The 25,054-nt window shown below is 37.6% G+C and overlaps 1 protein-coding gene and 1 pseudogene across 7 annotated transcripts in view; one reads left to right on the forward strand and one right to left on the reverse strand.

The window, feature by feature from the left end:
- The window catches only part of TENM3 (teneurin transmembrane protein 3), a 437,342-nt gene that overhangs the window by 185,504 nt on the left and 226,784 nt on the right, over nucleotides 1-25,054 (reverse strand). The gene's annotated exons all lie outside the window — the stretch shown is intronic.
- On the forward strand, nucleotides 321-17,859 carry LOC131820659 (T-complex protein 1 subunit zeta-like; annotated as a pseudogene).

Genomic DNA, 25,054 nt, shown 5'->3' on the forward strand with positions numbered 1-25,054 from the left:
TCGAAATGCATATAATCCCTATAATTATTTAATGGAGTTTTTTTAAGCTTTATTTAACTGCAATAAATTATTACAAGTTAGTTGCTAAACAGCAGTAGACTACTCTAGTTTAGTGCGTTTCAAATAAGGCAGATCTGCGTTATGATCCACTAATAGACGCTAAGTATTCTTTAGCAGAAGGTCACTCTGTGAAGCAGATGTTGTTTCATGGATATTTAACAGACTGAATCACATCTGATTACGACGTCAGAAGACTCATATACTTAATGACCGTTACATCCATTAGAACACACACAGAACAGATTTTCCAATTTCACAGCATGCAGTATAACCACATTTTAGAGGAAGTCATAGGTGACCAGAGCGACTCACGCCACTATGTCAGCGGTACAAATATTGTGTTCAAAACCACATTCGTAAGGGATCCAGCAACTTCAAAATATAAACCCAATGCTAGGTCATAGCCGTGGAGAAATTCCCTAAGGCTTAATAAGTCGTAAGTTAAAATTTACAAATTAATGTAACATGAGACTGACTTTTCAATCTCATTGCCTGCCTCTGGACATGCTAGAATTCACAAACACCACATTTTAACAAACAGACGACTCCTTAATTTAATGCTAAACTTATTATGGTTCCACACATAGAAGATGTCAATTTTTGACTAAAGGCAGTTCAAAGTGCAATATAATTTTAGAGTGATCTATTAAATCATGTTATTAATATGAATGCACGTATTAAAAGAGAATAGGAAACACAGGGGCTATCTTTCATCTGCTGTGTGAACTCCAGCAGCAATTGTTATGCCAAATAGAGTCTAATGCTGCAATTCTGATTGCATGAAATGAATACTTGATATGTAAAAGCTTGAACATGTATTATCAAACCTCTTTACAGGGCACAATAATTAAAATAACTCCTCCCATAGCACATAATATCAGTAATTACCGTGTATTTCTAATGGTCTCTAACAATCCACATAATATCACTTAACAACTAATAATTTCTTACTCTTGAAAAGAGGGACAGAGACAATATCGAAACGTACGAAATAAAGCTACTTTCTTGCACAGTCTCTGTTCTTGAGGATCCCTATACAAGAAACTACAGAAATCTTGCTTGGTCCATTCTTTTGGTGCTCATGAAAAATTAAAAAAGAGTATCTACATCTCCATTAAATTAAAGGTACCCTTGGAGTAATGAGAGGGCTAAACTAGCACATACAGTTTTAATCGTGTTAGAAAAAAAGTAGTTTAAAACTCAAAGAAGATTTAGTACTCAGGTACCATATGATTAATTTTGTCTTCTCCAGCATTAGTGCATATGATTAGAATATCTATGGATGTCTTTGGGGAGTATTTCAAAAGCTGCTTTTATAAATAGATACATGCATACATATATGTATCTACACACATGTATATGTATTATGTATATACATATATATGTATGTATGCATGTATATATTTATTTTACAATAAGCTAAGGGTCTTAACTAGGTTAGTGTCAATGCAATGGGAACAAAGAAATGACTGAAACATTTCAAAGGAAGAAGTGTTAAGACTGAGTCTAAAAAGAAGCAGAGGGATATGTCAAATGATGCCATGTTTTTAAGCATGGCTCCATGAAAGAATGGAACTATACTATACATATGATGTATAAATTATGTATTGGATATTCTATTAACTAGAGGAGAGAGCAGTGTGGAGTAGCGGTTGATACCAAATTTAATTTCTAACTCTGTGAGGCATCACCATAGTGTCTCAGTCTTGACATTTGTAATGTGGAAAATAATACTGTCCCATGTAGGTATTAGTTTAATTTTAGGATTCAGTGAAATGAACTCATGTATTCATTCGATTACCTACTGAGTCACGCAGCCCACAAACATTTATCAAGCCTCTATGTTCCAAAGATATGCTAAGTCAACAAGTGAAAGTACTATGTAATGGCTAAAACATCATGGATATTAAGATTGTTCTTGAAGATGAAATGATTTTTAAGATCTATTGCCATCATCACATATTTAAATATGTTGAATTAAAGATTCTTATTCTTGGGGTACCTGGGAGGCTCAGTCAGTTAAGCGGCCAACTCTTGGTCTTAGCTCAGGTCATGATGTCAGGGTCCTGGGATCAAACCCCAGATTGGACTCTGCGCTCAACAAAGAGTCGGCTTGAAGATTCTTGCTCTCCCTCTGCCCACCCCTCCTCCCCACTCACACATGTACTCCCTCTCCAAAACAAATAAATCTTTAAAAAAGGATTCTTATGGGGTGCCTGGGTGGCTCAGTGGGTTAAAGCCTCTGCATTCAGCTCAGGTCATGATCCCAGGGTCCTGGGATCGAGCCCCGCATCGGGCTCTTTGCTCAGCAGGGAGCCTGCTTCTTCCCCTCTCTCTGCCTGCCTCTCTGCCTACTTGTGATCTCTTTCAAATAAATAAATAAAATCTTTAAAAAAAAAAGGATTCTTAAATTTCCATTTAAGGTTTCAAAACTAATTAGCACTACGGTGGCCTTCTCTAGGTTCGCTCATTCATTTGGCAAGCCTTCCTCAAGAACTTATGATGAACAAGACATCATGCAAAGATCCATGCCCTTGTTTATAGCAGCAATGTCCACAATAACAAAACTATGGAAAGATGTCCATCAACAGATGAATGGATCAAGAAGATGTGGTGTATATATACAATAGAATACTATGCAGCCATCAAAAACCCTGAAGTCTTGCCATTTGCCATGACGTGGATGGAGCTAGAAGGTATTATGCTAAGTGAAATAAGTCAACCAGAGAAAGACAATTATCATATGATCCCCCTGATATGAAGAATTTGAGAGGCAACAGGGGGCATGGGAGGAGGGAAGGAAAATATGAAACAAGATGGGATCGGGAGGGAGACAAACCATCAGAGACTCTTAACCTCACAAAACAAATTGAGGGTTACTGGGGGCGGGGGTGTGAGGGAGAGGGTGGTTGGGTTATGGACATTGGGGAGGGTATGTGCTATGGTGAGCGCTGTGAAGTGTGTAAGCCTGACGATTCACAGACCTGTACCCCTGGGGCCAATAATACATTATATGCTAATAAAAATTAAAATTTTTTAAAAAAAAGATCCATGCCCTTTTCAATTGTTTATCCAGGTGATTTCAGCACAATGTGTTCTGTCTGCTGGGACCTCTTTTGATCTGACTGCATAATCATGAGGTCTTCCTATAAAACAAATCCAGATAATGAAAGCTGGATTCACTCTAAAATTTGATGGAAGAGAATAAATGCAGACTCTGAGTGAGATGGGATGGATGACCAGAAATTTAAATTCTGCAGCATCCACAGAGGCAAAATCTGAGGATTCCCTTGGAGGTGCACATTGCCTCTAGGGATCTGGGCTTATAGGATGTAAGAAGTAGTGGAAGTATGTATCTATACCCACTTATTCAAGACAGCATAAATTTATCAAGCATAACAAGATAAAAGAAAATTAAACATAGACCGAAAGGAAGAAAGAGAGAATAAAAGAAAATAAAGTGGGAAAGATAACATAAAGCCAGATCTAAGGCAAATGGACAAAATGCCTGCTGTATAGTTCTGTACATTTTTAAAGCAGGATACAAATCTGGCTCTAAATTATTTATCTCGTTGTCAACACAAAAAGGGAAACATGATCAGTTACCTGATTTGGGATGTTTTTAAGATCACAAGGTTTGCTTGAGAAAAGCATTAACCATTACTGGTACTGAAAATAGAGAGAAAATTTTCTTTTAAGTCCACAGAGGAAGAAAAACTGAATATCCAGGAAAAATTTTATGACTTGGGTTCAAAATGGACACAAAGAGGGGTGCCTGGATGGCTCCGTCAGTTAACCACCCGAGTCTTGACATGAAAAATTGAAAGAGTATCGACATCTCTGTCAAATTAGAGGTACCTTTGCAGGTTATGAGAGGGTTAATCTCAGGGTCATAATCTCAGGGTTGTGGAGCCTGCTTAAAATTCTCTCTCTCCTGCTCCCTCTGTCCCTTCCCTACTAAAACAAAAAAACAAAAATGGATACAAAGAAACAGAGTAGGGTCAGATTTGGAGACAAGCACTTAAAATCTAATACTTGTAACCAGATCCACATTAAGACCAACCAAAACACCAACTGTGGCCTTTGCTTTAGGCTGATTCATTGATACAAGATTCCTATAGATTTGAGAAAGTTGTGGATACAACTCATAGAGGGGACAATTACACCTCAGAGTTACCAGGTTTAATGTCCCTGAGGCACAGCTCTGAACATATCATTTTCCTTAGAAACTCCAAAGGGCTTTCTCGTACCTATAAAACATAAAATGCACTTTCTGAAGGCAAAAGTCATATTTTCCTGAGTTAGTCCTCAAAATAGTTTTGCAAATGTTCCCCCATGTATCTTGTTCTCATCAAGCTTGCTGTACCCTGTGTATACACCTTTCCGCATAAGCATATTTGCTTCTAACTGGAAAGACATTATCCTCCATTTTTCTCTATCCAAACCCTACGTACTTCAAGCTCTAAGAAAGAGGACATTCCTGTTTTTTTCAATAGAAATCAGTTATTTCTTCTCTGAGTCTTAGAGTATTTTATCTGAGCCTTTTTCATGGCTCTTTTCATCTCCCCGTCACAATTAATTGTATAGGTCTTGTGTCTCCTGTTCAACTCTATATGGGCAGGATCCACATCGAATTCACCTTGGAACCTCTAAGAAGCACATATGGGTAGATATGTGGTCAGTAAATAAATATTCATTCTCTCAATCTATATTTGATGGATGAATACTTTGTGAAGAATTCAATGAAGAGAACATTGAGTTGGTAAAGTGCAGAGCTTGCCAATAGGACCTTTAATTGCAAGGTCATTTGCAACCTGTCTTAGCTCCTCAATTCTTAGACCCTGAAAGGCAGGGACTATAAGTTAAATTTCTTTGGATTTTTTCAGTATTTTCACTTAGCCTTGTACTTCAAAGACTCCTAGAAATGTGCTGGCTGATCAGTAACAAGTAGGCAATAATGGCACCTTCAGGGCTCATCCCACACAGGCAGGGCGCCATGTTACTTCCCCCAGACTTCAGGTTTTAGGACTATTTCTCCGGAACCGCACCAGAGGTTCCAGTAGTCAAAATCTACCTTCTAAGATGTGAAAATAATGGGAAGATTACCTAAAATAAATATGAATATATAAAATACAAATGTATAAGATATGAAACAATAAATAAAATACATACATATTACAGCTTTACCCAACACAGTTATGTCTTCCTTGTATTCCTATACCTATCTGGATTAGGTATTTTAGAAAAGGTGTTAGGTTATTTTCTCAAAATATTCTTCCTCCCTTTTTAAAATGAAATTCTCATTATGCTTAGTAGAAATTATTATACTCGACGAGAGTCTTTACTCGCCACACTCCTCTTTTCTACCTTTTTTCAAGTTCTTATTACTCATATAACTTCATGACAGCCTAGCAGCTGCTCGTTTTTATTTGGTAAACATAAGTGATAGCAGATGATTTTTATTTTTATTTTTAAAATTTTTTTTAAAGATTTATTTGAGACAGAGAGAGAGAGAGAGAGAGAGAGAAAAGGAGAGAGCGCGAGTGGTAGGGAGGAGTAGAGAGAGAAGAAACGGACTCCCCACTAAGAAGGGAGCCAGACATGGCACTCGATCTTAAATTAACACTCTGAGATCATAACCTAAGCTGAAAGCAGATGCTTAACTGACTGAGCCACCCAGACGTCCCTACGGCAGATAATTTTATTTTTTTATTTTTTATTTTTTAAAGATTTTATATATTTATTTGACACAGAGAGAGAGAGACAGGGTGAGAGGGAACACAAGCAGGGGGAGTGGGAGAGGGAGAAGCAGGTGAGCCTGAAGCGGGGTCCGATCCCAGGACTCCGGGAACATGACCTGAGCTGAGGGAAGACATTTAAGGACTGAGCCACCCAGGTGTCCCAGCTCACATAACATGAATGATAAATATTAGATAGGTAAGACTTTGGTCATTTTGCTCAGCCCTGTGCCACCAAAGAATGTATAGCCCAATAGTGTCATTTAAGGTTGTCACCTCAGACCCACTGACATGGGGTCATGACTTGGATCATGGCATGCACTGAGTAAGGTGTGTTGAGAAATCATGAAAGTGTTAGGAGCCACAGAAGCCCTCTGATAAAGGGGCAGATTCCAGTTTAAGCAACTTATAAAACCCCCATTCTAAGCAAATGTAAGGCATACTGACAGCACTCCACAGGGGGAAGAAAAGAAAGTTGTGACAATGTCTCTGTAATAGCAACGAGGCTATTATGATCACTGGGGGGGAAAGGTACATAGAGAAAATGACAATCATGTGGATATTTATTTTTCAGTGGCCCTATTTTCTTGAGTAAGTTATCTATCTCTCTGAGCTTCATTTATTTTGTAGTGCTTAGTTACAGGATCTGAAAGATATAGTAAGTAATAAATAGTTACTTATTCAGGGTAGAAAAGAAAGAACTCCCTTCAGGGAAGAACAACGTGCGGGAAAACAGTACAGCTGACCCAGGAACACAGGGGTTAGGGACACAGACCCCCTGCGCAGTAGAAAACCTCGAGTATTACTTGTGACTCCCTAATGCACTTAATTACTAATAGCCTGTTTTGACCAGAAGTCTTACCAATAACATAAACAGCTGATGAACACATATTTTGTATCTTATAGGTATTACGTATTATATTCTTGTAAAAAAGAGAATTAGAGAAAACAAAATCATAAGAAAGGGAAAATACAGTTACAACACTGGGTTGTATTTATTGGGAAACAAACAAAAAACAAACCACCCATGTCTGAATGGACCCACACCGTTCAGACCCAAGTTGTTCAAGGACCAAGTATAACTGAGAAGCCTTTTAGCAATTGATACCATGATCACGAGACGCAAGGACACACAGTCAAGTATGTCCGAACGGGAAAAAAGTTTTTCCTTTAACAGGTACCAAAGCAAGAATCGGAAACATCCTAAGAATCAGAAATAAACGCACGTGGTGTGGGCTCCCACGGAAGAGGGAATTCCATCCCACAGTTGTGAAGTCAACCTGAGTCTCTTCTTCCCATGTCGTGTGACCACAGAACCAAGTCAAGAATTATTAAAAGGTCGTGTAGGAGATGCCTGTTTTTAAAAAATCAGATCTGGTCATATTCCCCCGGCGGGCGGGGGTGGTGATGGGGGGTGGTGGTGTGGTGTGTGTGTGTGTATTTTTAAATTAAAAGCAGTTTCTAGACCGTTATATCGAATTCAGCCCCAGTTCCTCTCGGCTTTACGGCCTTGGGCGGTGGCCTTTGCGGAACACAGTGGAAATGAACTCCCAAGGGCGAAAGCTGGGGATTAAAGTCGGCTTCTGAGCATGCGCGTGCGCGTGCGCGCGTGCACGCCTCTTCATGTGGGAGGGGCTGAAAATAAGAGTCCGGTGACAGGTGGGCTCTGACTGCTCCGTGCCTCATGCTTCCTTCCTGAGTCTGTCCTCCTCCTGGATCTCAGTTATGGGGCAGCAAACGCCCTGGAGAAGAAATAGCCCACTTCATAAGGGGGATAGGGCTGAGGAGCTGACCGCTGTGTTGTATTAAAACAATTGTTTGCGGGGCCCCTGGGTGGCTCCGTTGTTAAGCAGCTGCTTTCAGCTCACATCATGATCCTAGTGTCCTGGGATGGAGCCCCAGGATCGAGTCCCGCCTCCGGCCCCCCTGCTCAGCAGGAAGCCTGCTTCTCCCTCTCCCACTCGCCCTGCTTGTGTTCCCTCTCCCTGTGTCTCTGTCAAATACGTAATAAATAAAATCTTTAAAAACAAACAAACAAAAAAACCAATTGTTTGCGATTTGAGTGAGGTCTGGTAACAAAAGACAAACTGGCGTGGAGGGGAAGGAAGAGGAAGGGCCGAGGTGGGGGAGAGAGAAAGAAACACAAAAGGACAAAAACATTTTTAATTTTACTGAACCCCTGAGCAGTGTGGTTAGACAAAACACCTTCTAGGTAGTCATTTGCCTACAGCTTGTGTCCCCTTGGACACCACCACCTGCAAGTTGGATAAAGGAATAGATTCTGGTTTTGGTCCTCTACTAGTTTAACATTATGATACACAGACCATGTTGAACTAGACAAACATTTAGAAGGAGCCAACCCATTTATTGGTGGTTAGCAAAGATGGGGCTAAAACCCTTGTTTCTATATTGTAAAATGTGTTCATTCTCACTTCATCTCCTGGCTTTATCTTTAACCCTCTTCTACCTGTTATAAATGAAACCCGAATTTTCTTCGAAGCTGACCTCTTCGAAGCCAAAAGAAAACAACTTTGTGTTGTTATACATTTTATTACCATATTAAGTTTAACTGTAGTGACTGGATCTTGGAGTAGATATTCCAACCGTATAAGGACAAAATCATAGTTAGCTTTTGAGTTTTAAAATCCCATTCTGATTCTTGGATTTAGCTTAATCTTATGTTCCATTATCAACTAATTCTGGGGCCTTATGGAAATTAATTCTGATGGTAAAGTTAGATAACAACACCTCTTTCATCTGGCCACATTTCAAGAGGTACTGGGAAGGGTGTAATAGAAGTTCAAAAAATTTTAAGACACTGAAAATAGTACATTATACACAGTTTTTTCCTTTACCCAGAAAATCTCATATATACGTTACAGATATTTAACTGTCATTATTTCCCTATAAGGAAAGAAAAGTAGCAAGACTTTTCCTTATAATCGGGGAAAATTTGAATTAGGGAAACATATCTTTTTAGTCAGACCACACCTCAGTGGAGCTCATATCAGGGCACAAATACTTAGATATTCAGGGTGACTCCTCCTCTCTTTTCCCCACCACAATGCTGTACTAATAAGATAACCATCTAGAATGGGAACGGGGAAACTGGAAAAGAAAGGCCTCACCTCACTCAGGAAATTACTTTCACATAAACTTGTTCTTCTGGTTCATTATTTTATCTAGTGATTCTCACATAAGACAAGTTTTTCAGGGGTGCCTGGGTGGTTCAGTGGGTTAAAGTCTCTGCCATTGGCTCAGGTCATGGTCTCAGGGTCCTGGGATGGAGCCCCGCATTGGGCTCTCTGCTCAGCAGGGAACCTGCTTCCCGATCTCTCTCTGCCTGCCTCTCTGCCTACTTGTGATCTCTGTCTGTCAAATAAACAAATAAAATCTTAAAAAAAAAAAAAAAAAGACAAGTTTTTGAAAGTGGGTTGTTCACTGAGGCAACTTTATAAGCCTTTGGTTGAAATATGGCACCAAAGGGGTGCCTGGGTGGCTCAGTGGGTTAAAGCCTCTGTCTTTGGCTCAGGTCATGATCCTGGGGTCCTGAGGTCGAGCCCCGCATCAGGCTCTCTGCTCGGCGGGGAGCCTGCCCCCCTGCCCCCCCCCCGGCCTACTTGTAATCTCTATCAAATAAATAAATAAAATTTTTAAAAAATAATATGGCACCATGTAAAAATTTCCACCACTTAACATTTCACTTGCCATGTCACTTAAACATTTCACACAGCTACATGCAAATCAAATGAAAGTTTAAAATGTGCTTTAAAAACAATAAAATACTATATAAACAAACAGTATTGTTCTTATCACCTTCAGGAGCAGACAATTGATTGCAAGATAACTTATATAAAGACATTTGAGTATGAAAACCTTAGAGACAGAAGATACAAAAGAAAGACTTGCACTGTCCAGAGGGTATAATTTCAGTGAGCACAGATGAACCGATTTACTGTACTTACTGAGTTAGTGAGAATTTGGTTTTAGTTTCCCTAGGGTGATAGCTTGAAATGAGGATTAGAAGAAAGATTTAAAGACTTTAAATTTTTGCATTCTTTTCCTTTGAGAGTTCCCTGTGCTTTCTCTTTCAAACCATGTGGCCATCTGGATGACCCATCAATTCTCTTGCCACAAAATGCTGGAAGTTCTGGATAAAATATAATAAATACCTTTTGGATTGATTCATTCAGTAAGTATGGAGTGTCTAACAGGTACCAGACTCTGTTCCAGGTGCTGAGGATGTAACAGGAAACTAAACAGCCAATAGTCTTATCCTACCACTCAATTTATATTTAGGTTAATATAAATGAATTAGAAAGAAAGAATAGGCAAGAAACCAAAGGGAGAGAAAAATTGTTCAGAGCAGGTGATCTGGGGAGATCTTCCTGTCTCTGAAATTTTGTAACGTCCAATGAGGAAACAAGAGATAACACGTCAGTTGTTACCGAGACCCCTATGTATATGAGACCTTGGAAGTGCCATACCTGTAGTCTAAGAGTAGACTTAAAATTCTCACTGCAAGTGGAAAAAAAAGGAATCTTGCTGTGTTTCTTAATCCCTGCATGGGCAAGAAATTGACTCCTGAAAATTTTAACCACTGGCTTAGGCTTCCCTAGGGTTGTCATATGAGGCTGAAGCTTATACTCTGAACGTAGTTCTGGAACTCCAAGCCAATAAATTAGTATTAAAAGTGCAATGCTCCTCCCTGGGGGACCTGGCAGAAACAAATGCAAAACTTCTTTAAAAGAACATGCTCTCAAATGAAGTCACAAAGGATTTCCACAAATAAAACACAGCTCTCAATAAATTTACAGTCTGAAGTTACAAAATTTAAGAGGAAACAATCCACACTGAGCCAAAATCTATAGACAAAATAGACAGCAGAACAGATCTCCCCCAAAACTTCAGATAATATAACCATCAGATAAAACTTAAGTATGTTTAGAATGATCAAAGACATTAAGGAAATGAAAACCATGTGAATAAGATAGTATGAGAAAAAGAAGGTTCAAAAAAGTAGAATGTGGATAAGAAATGCAGCCATTGAAATCAGACACTTACTGGATAGTTTAAAGAGTATATTAGACACAACTGTAAGGAGTACCAGAGAATTGGAAAAGAAATCTGAGGAAATCACTCAGATGGCATCAGAAAGATGAAGAGTGATTAAATATGAAAGAGTAGGTCTAAGACAAAAGAAGACATGATAAAAGAGCACAATATATATCCAGAGAGAGTTGCATAAGGCAAGAACAGAGCTTTCTTGAGAGCTAAACAGCTTTTTCCAAACTTCCTAATACCATGTTTATGGCTGTCGTATTATACAGAACATGGACTTACTTATCTCCTTGTTGTTTCATATAAATTATCCCTGCTATTGTCTTCTTTGTTATTGGATGACAGTTTTGGGGTTTATATTTTATAAAAGGAAACTTCTTTTAAATGGCTGTAACTTCTCTTTGAAGATATTCTGACTTCTATGGTTGCTGTTCAAAAACATGCAGCTAATCTAAAAAGTTAAGCACCCTAACTTATTTCAGGGGATGGAAACAAATGTAAATGCCTACCTTCTCCTTGCTAAAACAGTTCATCTTTTTACTATACTTAACCCTAGTAATGCCACAGATTTATCCTCTATGGAATTCTTAATTTTGCATAATCATTTCTCATAGAAACATACATAAAACTTACCTATTATACATGTATAGAAACCTGGATTAAAAATACCTTCAAAATATCTCAGTATATGTTTCAAGCTATTCTTTTACCCATTTTAAAATACTTTACTTTTTAAGAATAATAATTCTTAAGAGAATAAGCAAAAAGGGAAGATGCTATCCCCATCTTGACAATAAAGAATTGTTGACATAAGATCAATAAATACTTCTCTCCTCTCACATTACCTAATGAGCATTTGATTTTAATGCAATTAAATTTTATTGACTTTAAGTGGAGTACATGATATGATATAAATAAAGCACACATCTGTAATATGGATAAGCACAGGCTAGAAAGCAACTAAAAGCTATTGCACTATAACAAATGGCTTTAAAGAATAAGAAAAGCAGCTCTAATATTCCAAATAATGCAAATTTGCTATGCCTTTCAGATAATATATTCTTTGTCAAAGATATCTTGTACAGAAGAAAGCACTAAAAAAGGAAACACGAGACATAGGGTTTCATGCTAGCTTTAACTGAACGTAACCTCTTATGAATCAACTAACTTCTGGGGCTCAGTTTTTCTCTTCTGTAAAAAAAAAAATGGTGTTTGGGGGCATGGTCGGCTCAGGCAATGAATTCTGAAGTTTTTTAGTTCTAAAATTCTTTTAGGTATTACAATACTATTTTCTTGAAATATATTAAATTACATTATGAATATTCAAATTTTAAGGTAATAAAAAGCCCCATATTATCTTCAGTTATACATATAAAACATTAAAGGGACATACAGTAAAAAAAATCACTTTATTTTGATTTAAGTATTATGAGAACTTGACCACATTAATTCATGGCAGAAATATCTTACCTTATTATCTTGTTAGGAATATTAAAAATAATGTTTATTTTTAAAATAAACCATTCTGTATTATACATATCGTAACTAGTAACATCTTAAGGTACATATAGTCAAAATCACTTTGTATCAAACTTAAATTTATTTCAGATTTTGATATTAAAATTGCTTATGGAAACAACTGAAAACAATAAAAGCCAGCATGAAACTTTCAAACTTAAAAGAAAACTAACCAGTCTCTTAAAAGTTACGATGGCAATTATAATGCATTTTAAAAACTATAGTTAATCAATTTTAGGAAAAAAAAGATTCAGTTTACTTGAAACCTTTCTCTGATTTTTCTTTTTTGAATATTTCAGCAACTATAGGGAAAAAAAAAAGCGATCAAGAAACACTCAGAAAGTATCCAATAACACTGCCAACCTCATTTCCCCCAAAATACTAACTTTGCCACTGACTTTTCCCCTAGCGTATTATTTGATTTTGTATTTGTTATCTGCAATTTATTGGGTCCACATTATCTACAAATGCCTTTCACTGAAACAGAAAAAAAATTTTTAAGTTTCCTTCCAATCACATGATGGTGTCCAGGCAGGGAAGGGTGTTACCGCAAACATTAAATATTATGTAGATGCAAAAAAACTTGAACAGAACCCATAGTATCTTTCCCCTTCTTGGGATGTGCAATGAGGGTGATCTGTTAGGTGGAAACCATGCAATGATGCTCTTTGATGAAAAGGGAAATAGTCCTAGTTTAAGCTGACACTTGCATATTTAGTGAATGCCCCTCCCCTGTTAATAATTCTGGGGTAGTTTTTTGTGTGTATGCAGCACTAAGAGCCCTCTTCCCAATGTGAATATTTCCGCTGCTGTAATGACTTAGCACCAACAGAAAGGAAAAAGAACTGCAAAGTACTACAGAAATGCAAGGTACTATTGTTTAGATTAATGATCTGGATTTCCTGAGGCTTTGTTGTGCCTTTTAAAATAGTAGTAAGCATGGCTTGTTGAAGCTGGAAGGCTCGGACTTTATATAGGATGCTAATTGCCACTAGAAACCTTCCTCTCACAGCAGAGGTTCAAAAGAAAGCAGGTGCCTAAGATACTCTTCCATGGATCTTCTGATCTTTCCTTTCATGAATCCACAAGCATTTTCAGACCAGTTTATTAAAATTTTCCGTTAAAGAGATAAATGAATTTACAGCGGAGAAGGGTAAACACGAGCTGGCACAGTAGTGCGCTCCGGCTCCTGTAACAAACAGGTTGAGGGACTTAAAAAATGGAAATTTGCTTTCCAACGTTCTGGAGGCTGGGAGTTCAAGATCAAGGCCCGGCAGAGTCAGTTTCTAGTGAGGGTTCTCTTCCTGGCTCGCAGACAGCTGCTTTCTCCCGGTGTCTCACTGGGCAGAGCTGGCTAGCTCTCTAGTCTTTCTCCTTAGAAAAACTCCAAGCCTGTGGAATCAAGGCCTCACCCTTACCATCTCACCTAACCTTAAGTACCTCTTTAGACTTAACCTATCGCCAAATATAGTCGCATGAGGGGGTGGTTTACAGCTTCAACATAGGAATCTGGGGAGAAACCAACGTTCAGCCTGTAACACGTGGGTTCAAGTTCCCTGTCTAAAATTTAGCAACTGTAGCTTGAGCAAATCAATTTCCTGTTTTAACTTCTCTGATTCCTCATCTGTACAATGGGATTAATCATCACTCTTATATGGAGGTTTCAAAGAGATAATGTATATTAAAGTATTCTTATAAACTGTGAAAAAAAATGTTTTTAAAGATTTTACTTATCCATTTGACAGAGATCACAAGTAGGAAGAGAGCGGGGGTGGGGGGTGGAGGCAGAGCAGACTTCCTGCTGAGCAGAGAGCCCGATGTGGGGCTCGATCCCAGGACTCTGGGATCATGACCTGAGCTGAAGGCAGAGGCATTAACCCACTGAGCCATTCAGGTGCCCCATGAAATATTATTTTAATGTGAAGTCTTATTTTCCAGACTTTCACCATTTATTCAATTAAAGCAATAAAAATATTTTTATCAAATATATTATATATATATTTTCATATACACATATAAAAAATAGAAATTTTTTTTGCCAAAGAAGATGTTTACATATAGTGAGTATATCCAAAAGATAATTTCTTAATTTCCTTCTACAAAAAAGTCTTTAAAAACATTGTTTTCATTTTTAAACTTATTAAGGCAAATACAACCTAAATTTCTTTTTAAAGCTTTTATTTATTTATTTATTTGACAGAGCACAACCACAGGGAGCAGCAGAGGGAGAGGGAGAAGCAGGATCTCCTCTGAGCAAGAAAGCCTGACAAGGGGCTTCATCCAGGGGACCTGGGATCATGACCCGAGCCAAAGACAGATGCCTTAATGCCTAGGCCACCCAAGGCCCCCCCTAAATATTTTTTTTAAAGTATCTGCCAATATTATTTAGTGTTTGCTGAGGATAATGTATCACTAGCATAAAAGATGGAACAAATGTACATTAGTACCGAAATCATTCCTTATGTGTGCAGAGGGGCTAAAATGTGCTTCGGTTCTTCCCATACTCTCAGGTACTGAGTTCGTATTCTTTGCCTTTAAAGCAACACACAAGAAAATGATGCTCCCACCGACACATGTGCAAATGTAGAAATGAATGAAACAACTTTGTGTTTTATGGCATTTACTTTGAAAATCTGATTAAGATAAATGTCTTTAGCTCCTAATTCTTCAATGTCACATTGTCATAGTTCCCATCAGCAAGATGTTTTAAAGGCTTTCGATTAATATTGCATGCCAGAACTGAAATTACATCCTTTGTCGTTTAGTTCCTAATGGTGCAAGTGATATGTATCAAGTAGTGTTTTATGAAGCGTGCGTGATTTTTATTGTAAGCTGTTTTCACAAATCTTTTTCAGGTTTAGGGTCTCCAATACATAGGCAGTTCTGTTAAAAATCATGAAGATTCTTTTTTTTTTTTTTTTAAATCATAAAGATTCTTAAAACAGAGGTGAAATCTGTATTATTAGAATTTACTGTGATCTCTCTCTGTCAAATAAAATAAAAAATAAAATAAATCTTAAAAAAAAAAAAAAAAAGAATTTACTTATCAATAAAAAATTCTCCTACCTGAATCTGTTGTGCTTGATTTGCACATTCTTGAATATGTTTGCTTTTTCCCAAATATTTTACTAAATCACTTCTTCTAATATTAGCAAAATAGGTGCCAAATACACATCACTCACAAAAACCTTCATCCGTGAGCACGTGCCTTATCTGCCTAGTAAGGAAAATACGTAGCATGTGGATGTAGTATATATTAACTATTGAAGGCTAACTGGGTTTGTGCTGCAAAAGTATGAATTTTATTTTTTATATATAATTACTAATTTATTTTAATAGAAATTAGCATCCTGACATGAATTTCAAAGTTTCTAAAACTCAGTCCTATCATATAGAATTCACTTTCATTTATTAAAGACCCAGTGTCATAAATATAATCTCTATATATAAACTAGAAGGATACAATTGAAAAAAAGAAATTCTTATATTTGATAAATATATATCAACATATGTACACTCCTTGCATCCACCTTTAACATATTCTATTCTTTCAGCCTTGATTAACTTTATCTATAAAATTAAGGGATAGATCATGATTTCTAATACCCTTTCCCAGTTAAAAAAAAATTCTACAATTCTAGAGCATTTTACATGTGTGTATGTGTTTGTGTCTACACGTGTGCGTGTGTGTCTGTGTGTGTGTGCATGTGTGTGTGTGTGTGTGCACATACATACAGTTTAAAGCTTTGGTTGCTGACTTCAAGTATCAAATGCTGTTATGCTTTATCACTTTGTATTTCATGACATTTAAATCTACTCAAGGTTTTGGGCATTCTGCAGGCCTGGTCCCTTCCTCTTCCTCTGCTGTGTCAGCTATGGTGGCTGCAAAGACCCTGAACTCCAAGGCCAAGGTGCCTGAGCCCAGGCAGCACATGCAGTTAACATCAGCACAGCCCAGGAGGATGCAGGACGCTCTGAGAACCAACTTGGAGCCTAACGGTGCCGGGAAAATGCCCATTTCTAGAGACATCAAGCTTACTAAACATGACAACTTGCTGCTTCCTAAAACGCAAATTGGCCATCCAACAGCCTCTTTAATAGCCCACGTAACAACAGCCCTGGATGACATGAGCGGCGACTGTACCATTTTCAACCGTTTCTAATCACTGGAAAGCGGATCGAACAGGTGGATGTCTACATTTCTGAAGGTCTTCATCTTAGAACAACAATATGCAGATTTGAGTCTGCAAAGGTACAGGTACCTCAGCTTTTAGAAGAAGTCAAAGTTAGCAAATAGATGGACAAGGACAGCACGTCACGGGTGTTTTGGCAGAATATCTCTCTATACTAACGCCCTGAAGTCCTAACAGAGGTTGTGGCGGCCTCCATTTTGGCTGTTACAAAACAAGATGAACCTACTGACCTTTTCGTGGCTGAGATTATAGACATGAAACATAAATCTGAAACGAATACAAGCTTACTCAGAGATCTTGTTTTGGACCAAAGGGCATGGTGTCCCGATGGGAAGAAAAGAGTAGAAGATTCTTACGTCCTTATACGTATAATGTGTTCTCAGAATATGAAAAAAAAAAAAAAAAAAGAAGCAGCAGCAGCATCAGATTCTGGCTTTTTTTAAAACAAGGATTCAGAAGAGAGAGAATTTAGTAAAAGCTGAAAGAAAATTCATTGATACAATTAAAAACATGACAGAACTGAAAAAAGAAAGTCTGTGGTGATTCAAAGATCTGTTATTTAATGAAAAGGGAACTGACCCTTTTCCTTAGATGCTCTTGCAAAAAAAAAAAAAAAAAAGATATAACAGCTCTATGCAGAGCTAAAAAGAGAAGTATAGAAAGGCTGACTCTTGCTCGTGGTGGGATAGTCCAAAGTCTTTTGATGACCTAAATCCTGATTGTTTGGGACGTGCAGGTTTCATCTCTGAGTATATACTGGGAAAAGCTGACCTTCAGTAAGAAATGTAACAATCCCCGCTCTGTCACATGACTGGTCAAAGGACCAAGTAAGCACATCTTCACTCAAATCAAGGATGCAGTAAGAAAAGGCTAGAGGGCTGTTAAAAATGCTATGGCTGATGTCTGGGTGGTTCCAGGTTTTGGGGCAGTGGAGCTGGCAATGGGAGAAGCCCCGATTCTAATTCTGGTCAAGGGCAGGGCCCAACTTGGAGTTCAAGCATTCGCGAATGCGTTGGTCATTATTCCCAAGGTTCTTGCTCAGCGCTCTGGTCTTGACTTTCCAGAAATACTAACTGAAATTAAAGTGAAAGCAGAACATTCAGAATCAGGTCAACTTGTTGGAAGTGCGCACTTAAACAGAGGTGAGCCAATGGCAGCCGCAGACGTTGGCATATGGCGTAACCACTGTGGGAAGAAGCCCCTCCCTTCATTCCTGCACAGTGATGGCTGCCAACACTCTCCCCGTTCATGAGACCGAGCAAGCTACAGTGAGTTCTCTAGAAGGCTGAACTGAAGCTTTCCCTGTATCTGACTCATGAAGACTCTACACAGTGCTCTTAAGAACAGAGCTATGGAATTTTTGTCCAAGCTTCAAATGATTTTCAAAGGCATTTCCCATACAAAGGAGAAAACACTGGCACCTACTCACATTCTTGTGTTCTGGAATTATAATCACAACATTTTAAAAATTGCACTGCAGTGTACATACAGAAAGCAGGCCATTTTTACCAAGAAGCAGGATGCTTGCCTGTAGCTTCCCCGATCTAAAAAATGTGTGTTAGATAAGCATATGTGATCTAACTTGTTATTAGTATTCCTCTAACAACAAAACAAAACAATCTCCTAAAGATAAAACAACTGACCAAAGACATTATAAAGGACATTATAAAGAGCTTATTCTGGGATGTGTCTCCCTCGGGCTATATCTCCGTCTTTGATGTAAGATAAAGCTGGCTACCTTTCTCCTGAGTTAGTTGTGGTCTTCAGGGATCTCACAGACATGTGGCTTTTGCCAACTATATGTCTGTTATAAAGGAGAATAAAAATATTAACATGAAGATCGACAGTCTTATCCAGCGTTGCCCTGCACATTCATCTTGTTTGGATAACTGCACATTTAAAATTAGAGTCTACTTATCTGGTTCTACACATTAGGGAATAACGCACATGGAAGAGGTTTTTCGAATTCCAATTCCCCACGGCAGATCACTGCAATTCTCATTAATTCTATAAGGAAGAGCTTGCCTCTCCTTCAATGTTTACTTGAATTTTTTCTGCTGTATGTGGTTCACTGAAGGAATGGCAATAGTTCACTTTAAAAACGTTCTCTCCATTAGCGAGAATCGATTTTCTAAAGCATTCCAACACATCCATATCCAGTCTATAACAATTCCTTTAACCCCTGATATTCACAAAACTGTGTGCCTAAAAGAAAATGTTCTTCACTACAAAAAAGAAACAAGGAAAAACAAAGAAAAAGGAACTACACATGTTTCTCTACTTTATTTATTTATTTTTGCTAACCGTAACTAAATTGCTTTACCCAGTAATTTCACAAAGAAGTTATAAATCTAAAAGGGAGTTTTTTTAAAAAAAAAATCTAGGCTTAATGTAACTTTATAGACCCAAATGCAAAAGTGGGGGCCACACTGGGAGGGAGAAATCTACAGAAGAAATTTTATACTCATTAAAGTTTATGATATTGACTAGGCTATGTATTCACATACATTATTTTATTTACTCTCAGAGCCACCATAAGCTGTTGGTATAATTCCTATTTCATAAGCAAGAAAAGAAAGTTCTGAGAAATTAAGAACTCTGGCAATGGTCAGGGAAAAAGACTCCGAAGCTTTCCGTACTAATTTATACAGGGATAATTATTTTTGTCAGTTTTGATGTAGACATGTTTTCAAGAAGAAAATGAAGAGGAAATATTAGCTTTAAGACAGTACTGCTGACTAAGGAAACATTGGCCTTAAACAATACATTAGACCAGATGTACTTCTCAGATATATACACGTTCCATCCCCAAACTGCAGAATTCACATTGATCTCAGTGCATATGGAACATTCTCCAGGATAGATCACGTTAGGCCACAAACCAAGGCTCAATAAATTCAAGAAGACTGAAATCCTATCAAGCTTCTTCTTTAACCACAATGGTATGACCCTAGAAATCATTACAAGAAGAAAGCTGGAAAAATCACAAAAATGTAAAAATCGGATAACCAATGAGTAAATGAATAAATCAAATAAGAAATAAACAAATACCTAGAGACCTAACAAACATATACAACTTATCAAAATCTGGGGATGCACCAAAAGTGGTTCTAAGAGGAAAGATCAAAGTAATACAGGCTTACCTCAAAACAAAACAAAACAAAACAAAAACAAACAAGAAAAATCTCAATTTAACTTTACACATAAAAGAGCTAGGAAAAGAACAAACAAAGACCCTAGTCGACAGAAAAAAGGACATAACAAAGATCAATGAAACTAAGACCTGGTTCCTTGAAAAGATAAACAAAACTGACAAACCTTTAGACCAAGAAAAAAACAGAGAGTGTTCTAATAAAGTCAGAAATGAAAGAGAAGTTACAACTGACACCACAGAAAAAGAAAAGATCATTTGAGAATACTACAAATAATTAGACGCCAACAAATCGGACAACCTAGGAGAAATAAATACATTTCTAAAAACATATAATCTTCTGAGACTGAGTCATGTACAAACGGAATATCTGAAGAGACTGATTACTAGTAAAGAGATTAAATTAGGAATCAAAAACCTCCTGACAAACAAAAGGTCCAGGACCATATGGCTCCATATGGTCCAGTGAATTTTACCAAACATTCAAAGAAGATTTAATACCTATCCTTCTAAACTCTTCCAAAATATTAAAAAAGAGGGAACACTTCCAAATTCATTTTATGAAACCAGCATCACCCTGATATCAAAACCAGAGAAGGACTCCACCAAAAAAGAAAATTACAGGCCAGTATCACTGACAAACATACATACAAATTCTCAACAAAATATGTATTCAATAATACATTAAAGGATTGTGTTCCAGGATTAAGTGGAATTTATTCTAGGAATGAGGGTTGGTTCAACATCATATCTGTAATCAATTAATGTGATATAGCCCATCAACAAAACAAATAATAAGAACCATAGGATCACCTCAGTAGACAAAGAAAGTCTCAATGAAATTCAATATCTATTTATGATAAAAACTCAACCAACTGGGGTTGAGCAGCTGCCTTCGGCTCAGGTCATGATCCCAGGGTCCTGGGATCGAGTCCCACATCGGGCTCCTTGCTCGGCGGGGAGCCTGCTTCTCCCTCTGCCTCTGCCTGCCTCTTTGTCTGCCTGTGCTCGCTTGCTCTCTCTCCCTCTGTCTCTGACAAATGAATAAATAAAATCTTTAAAAAAAAAAAAAAAAAAAAAAAAAAAACCTCAACCAACTGGGTACAGAGGGAATATACTTCAATATAATAAAGGCTACATATGACAAACCCAAAGTTATGCATACTACTCAACATCATACTTAATGGTAAAAACCAGAAAGCTCTCCAAGATCAGAAGCAAGATAAGGACGCCCACTCTCATCATTTTTATTCAACAACAAAGTATTGGAACTCCTAGTCACAATAATTAGGCAAGAAAAAGAAATAAAATCGTATCCATATTGGAAAGGAATTAGTAAAACTGTCATTATTTGCAAACGGCATGATACTATATATGGAAAATCTTTAAGGTAAAATCTTTAAAATGTTACAATAAGTAAATTCAGTAAAGTAGCAGGACTCAAAATCAACATATCTCAAAATCTGTAGCATTTATGTAACTAATAGGTGAAAGATCTGTACACTGAAAACTAAAAAAACACTGATGAAAGAAACTGAAGACATAAATAAATGAAAAGATATTCTATGCTCATGATTAGAAGAATTCATATTGTTAAAATGTCCATCACGCCCAAAGCAATCTACAGATTCAAAGCAATTCCCATCAAAACTCTAATGGCATTTCTCACAGAACTAGAACAAGTAATTCTAAAATTTTTATGGAACCATAAAAGATCCTGAAAAGCCAAAGCAATCTTGAGAGAGACTAACAGAACTGGAGGCATTATGTTCCCTGATTTTAAACTATACCATGAGTCAAAACAGTATGGTATTGGTATAAAAACAGACAGATCTGTGGAATGGAACTAAATTAAACCCACACATATATATCGACAATTAATTTATGACAGAGGAGCCAAGAACGTACAATGGAAATAGGACAGCCTCTTCAATAATGATGGTGAAAAAACTGGACAGCCACATGCAAAAGAATGAAAATGGACCACTATCTTACACCACACACAAAAATTAATTCAAATGGATTAAAGACTTGTAAGACCCGAAACCACAGAATTCCTAAAGGAAAACACTGAACATCGGTCTTAGCAATATTTTGTGGATCTGACTCCAAAGGCAAGGGAAAGGAAAACAGAAATAAATAAATGAGATTACCTCAAACTAAAAAGCTTCTGCACAGTGAAAGAGACCATCATCAAAATGAAAAGGCAGCCTGCTGAATGAGAGATTTTTGCAAATCATGTATCGGACAAGACATTAATTTCCAAAATACACACAAAATTCATACCACTGAATAACAACAAAACAACCTGTTTTTTTTTTTTTTTTAAGATTTTATTTATTTATTTGACAGAGAGAGATCACAAGCAGGCAGAGAGGCAGGCAGAGAGGAGGAAGCAGGCTCCCTGCTGAGCAGAGAGCCCGACGTGGGACTCGATCCCAGGACTCCGAGATCATGACCTGAGCCGAAGGCAGCGGCTTAACCCACTGAGCCACCCAGGCGCCCCGACAAAACAACCTGTTTAAAAAATGGGAGAAAATAAACATTTTTCCAAAGAATCCATACTCAAGTGTTAGCAAGGATACAGAGAATGGGAACACTTGTACACTGCTGGTAGCAATGTAAATTGGTACAGACACCGTGGAAAACAGTGTGAAGTTTCCTCAAAAAATCACGTAAAGAACTACAATGTGATCCAGCAATTTAACTTCTCAGTATTTGTATGAAGAATATGAAAATGCTGATTCAAAAAAATATATGCACCCTTATGTTCACTACATTATTTACAGTACCCAAAACTAGAAACAACCTAAATGTCCATCAGTATATGAATGAATAAGGAAGATGTGGGGTGCATGTGTGTGTATGTGTGTGAGAGAAAGAGTGAGAGTGAGAGAGAGAGAGAGAGAGAGAGAGAATGGAATATTACTCAGCCATAAAAAAACAAACTCTTGTCATTTACAACAACATCGACGGACCCTGAAGGTATTTCGCTAAGTGAAGTAAGTCAGATGGAGAAAGAAAAATATAGGGGCACCTGGGTGGCTCAGTGGGTTAAAGCCTCTGCCTTCAGCTCAGCTCATGATCCCAGGGTCCTGGGATCGAGCCCCACATCGGGCTCTCTGCTCGGCAGGGAGCCTGCTTCCCCCTCTCTCTCTGCCTGCCTCTCTGCCTACTTGTGATCTCTGTCAAATAAATAATTAAAATCTTTTTTTAAAAAAAAGAAAGAAAAATACAGTATGATTTCTCTTATATGGGAGATCCAAAAAAACACCCAAAATGAACAAACAAAACCAAACCGTGTAGATATAGAGAAGAGATTGGGGTTACAGGTGGGGAAGAAGGAAAACGATAAGTGAAATGGATGAAGGGGATCAACTCTACAGTAGAGAAGGATAACTGGCTTTTATTTATTATTATTATATTTTCTTTAAATTATTATTTTCTTTAAGATTTATTTATTTGACAGACAGAGATCACAAGTAGGCAGAGAAGCAGGCAGAGAGATCCGTGAAGCAGGCTCCCTGGCCGATGCGGGGCTGGATCCCAGGACCCTGGGATCATGACCTGAGCCGAAGGCAGAGGCTTTAACCCACTGAGCCACCCAGGCGCCCGATAACTGGCTTTTCAATGTTGACCACTTTGTAGGGCGGACAGCTATTGAATTGGAATGTTGAACCCCTGAAACTTACATATTGTTACATATCAATTTCACCGCCATTAAGAGAAAGAACTGTAGAAATTCAGTTTTATTTTATTTCAACTTTTTAGAAATTCAACTTTAAATGAAGAAATACTTGCTTTATTTTGAGTCTGGGGTCGGAGTGCCATCTAGTTAAGGCAGAGCTGGAGACCACATTCCAGCAGTGAGAGTGAAAGTCTTGTTTTAATACAGAGAAACTGCACAGCCTTTTAAATGGGGAATGCAGATAAAAAATAATTCAGATGTTATTTTCCAGTTTCATAAAGAGTTCAACATCTTTCAGATGTAGACAGCATTCTGTCTCATTTTTTAATTTTTCTGAAGCCGTTCATTTCTTTCTGACAGTGAGAAACAAAAATGTATTAAGTTAAAAAAATTTTTTTCTAAAAGTAATTATTCAAAAAAAAAATTGCACCACAAAATCTGAGATATAATTGCTTTTCTTCTTGTCCTTATAATACATCTTGGGGTTGCAAGGTTATTTTACAAACTCACAATAGTTGCTAATGTAAGCATAAAATATTTTTCCTAACGTGCTTAAGGGATTACCAGAGTTATCAAATCAAACAGTACTACAAAGCACAATCCCATAGGCTCATCTTTGATTATCACCACAATTTACAGACAAATATTTGAGACGGCATTATTAAAAGTTAATGGCCTTCTGGTTTATAAAGAACTGTTAACTCCTTAACTCCCTGCCTTCATTATATACTGCCTTATTGTAGTAAGGACATCAAACTAGGGTCAATTTCATAGATAACTCTCAAAACAACATAATATCTGCTTCCCTTATAATTTCTTACCTCTTAAACTATCATGTTAAAATACTGAGTAATTCTAATGGTTTTACCTTACTTACATACATTATAAAAACAGAGTATGAGAATAGAGTAAAAGCACAAATTATATTTAATGATCGGCTTCCTGCAAGCCAATGCAATTAGATGGAGCACACCTTAAAACGATCATATGATCAAAAGATATTCACCAAAATCAAGTGACAAAGGCGGATGCACTGAAACCTACGCAAATGAGAAGGTAGTCGAACAAAGAATACTAATTAACTTTCAGACAACAGAGATCGTGAAATCCAAGTTACAGGTAACACGTCACCATGCACCCCAAAATGAAAAGTGACCCCCGAAACACTCTTTAGATTCAAAACCGTGCCACACGTAATTAGCAATCAAAGCGAAGCCATCAGGTTGAAGCGGTAAACATTTTGCCCTGTCGCGAAGTCGTGAGGCAGGTAAGTTCCCAGAAGAGGCTGTGATGTCTGCCATGCCTTCATTCCAGCCTGGAGCTCACAAAGCCCTAGCATTAATGAAAACACTTTCTGATTTCAAGGCAAGTCAGAAATACGAACATTTAGAACCGGGTTGAACTCATGGAGCTGTCAAACAGGGAAGTGACGCTCCCGGTGAAACGGTCACATAATGATCTCGTTTTCATCCTAATTGGGGGGAAACATTCTTTGTGAAGAACCCTGTAAATGTTGTTGGTAAAAGAGGCTCACAAACAAAAGAGAAAGGGAAAGTAAAAAAACAAAACAAAATCAGTGTTTGCAAGGGTTATTTCTTCAAAGAATTACAGCTGAGGTCAGAGATAATGTGGTACAGGAGGAGAC

The sequence above is a fragment of the Mustela lutreola genome, chromosome 18 (assembly GCF_030435805.1).
Source record: "Mustela lutreola isolate mMusLut2 chromosome 18, mMusLut2.pri, whole genome shotgun sequence".
Lineage (NCBI taxonomy): Eukaryota > Metazoa > Chordata > Mammalia > Carnivora > Mustelidae > Mustela > Mustela lutreola.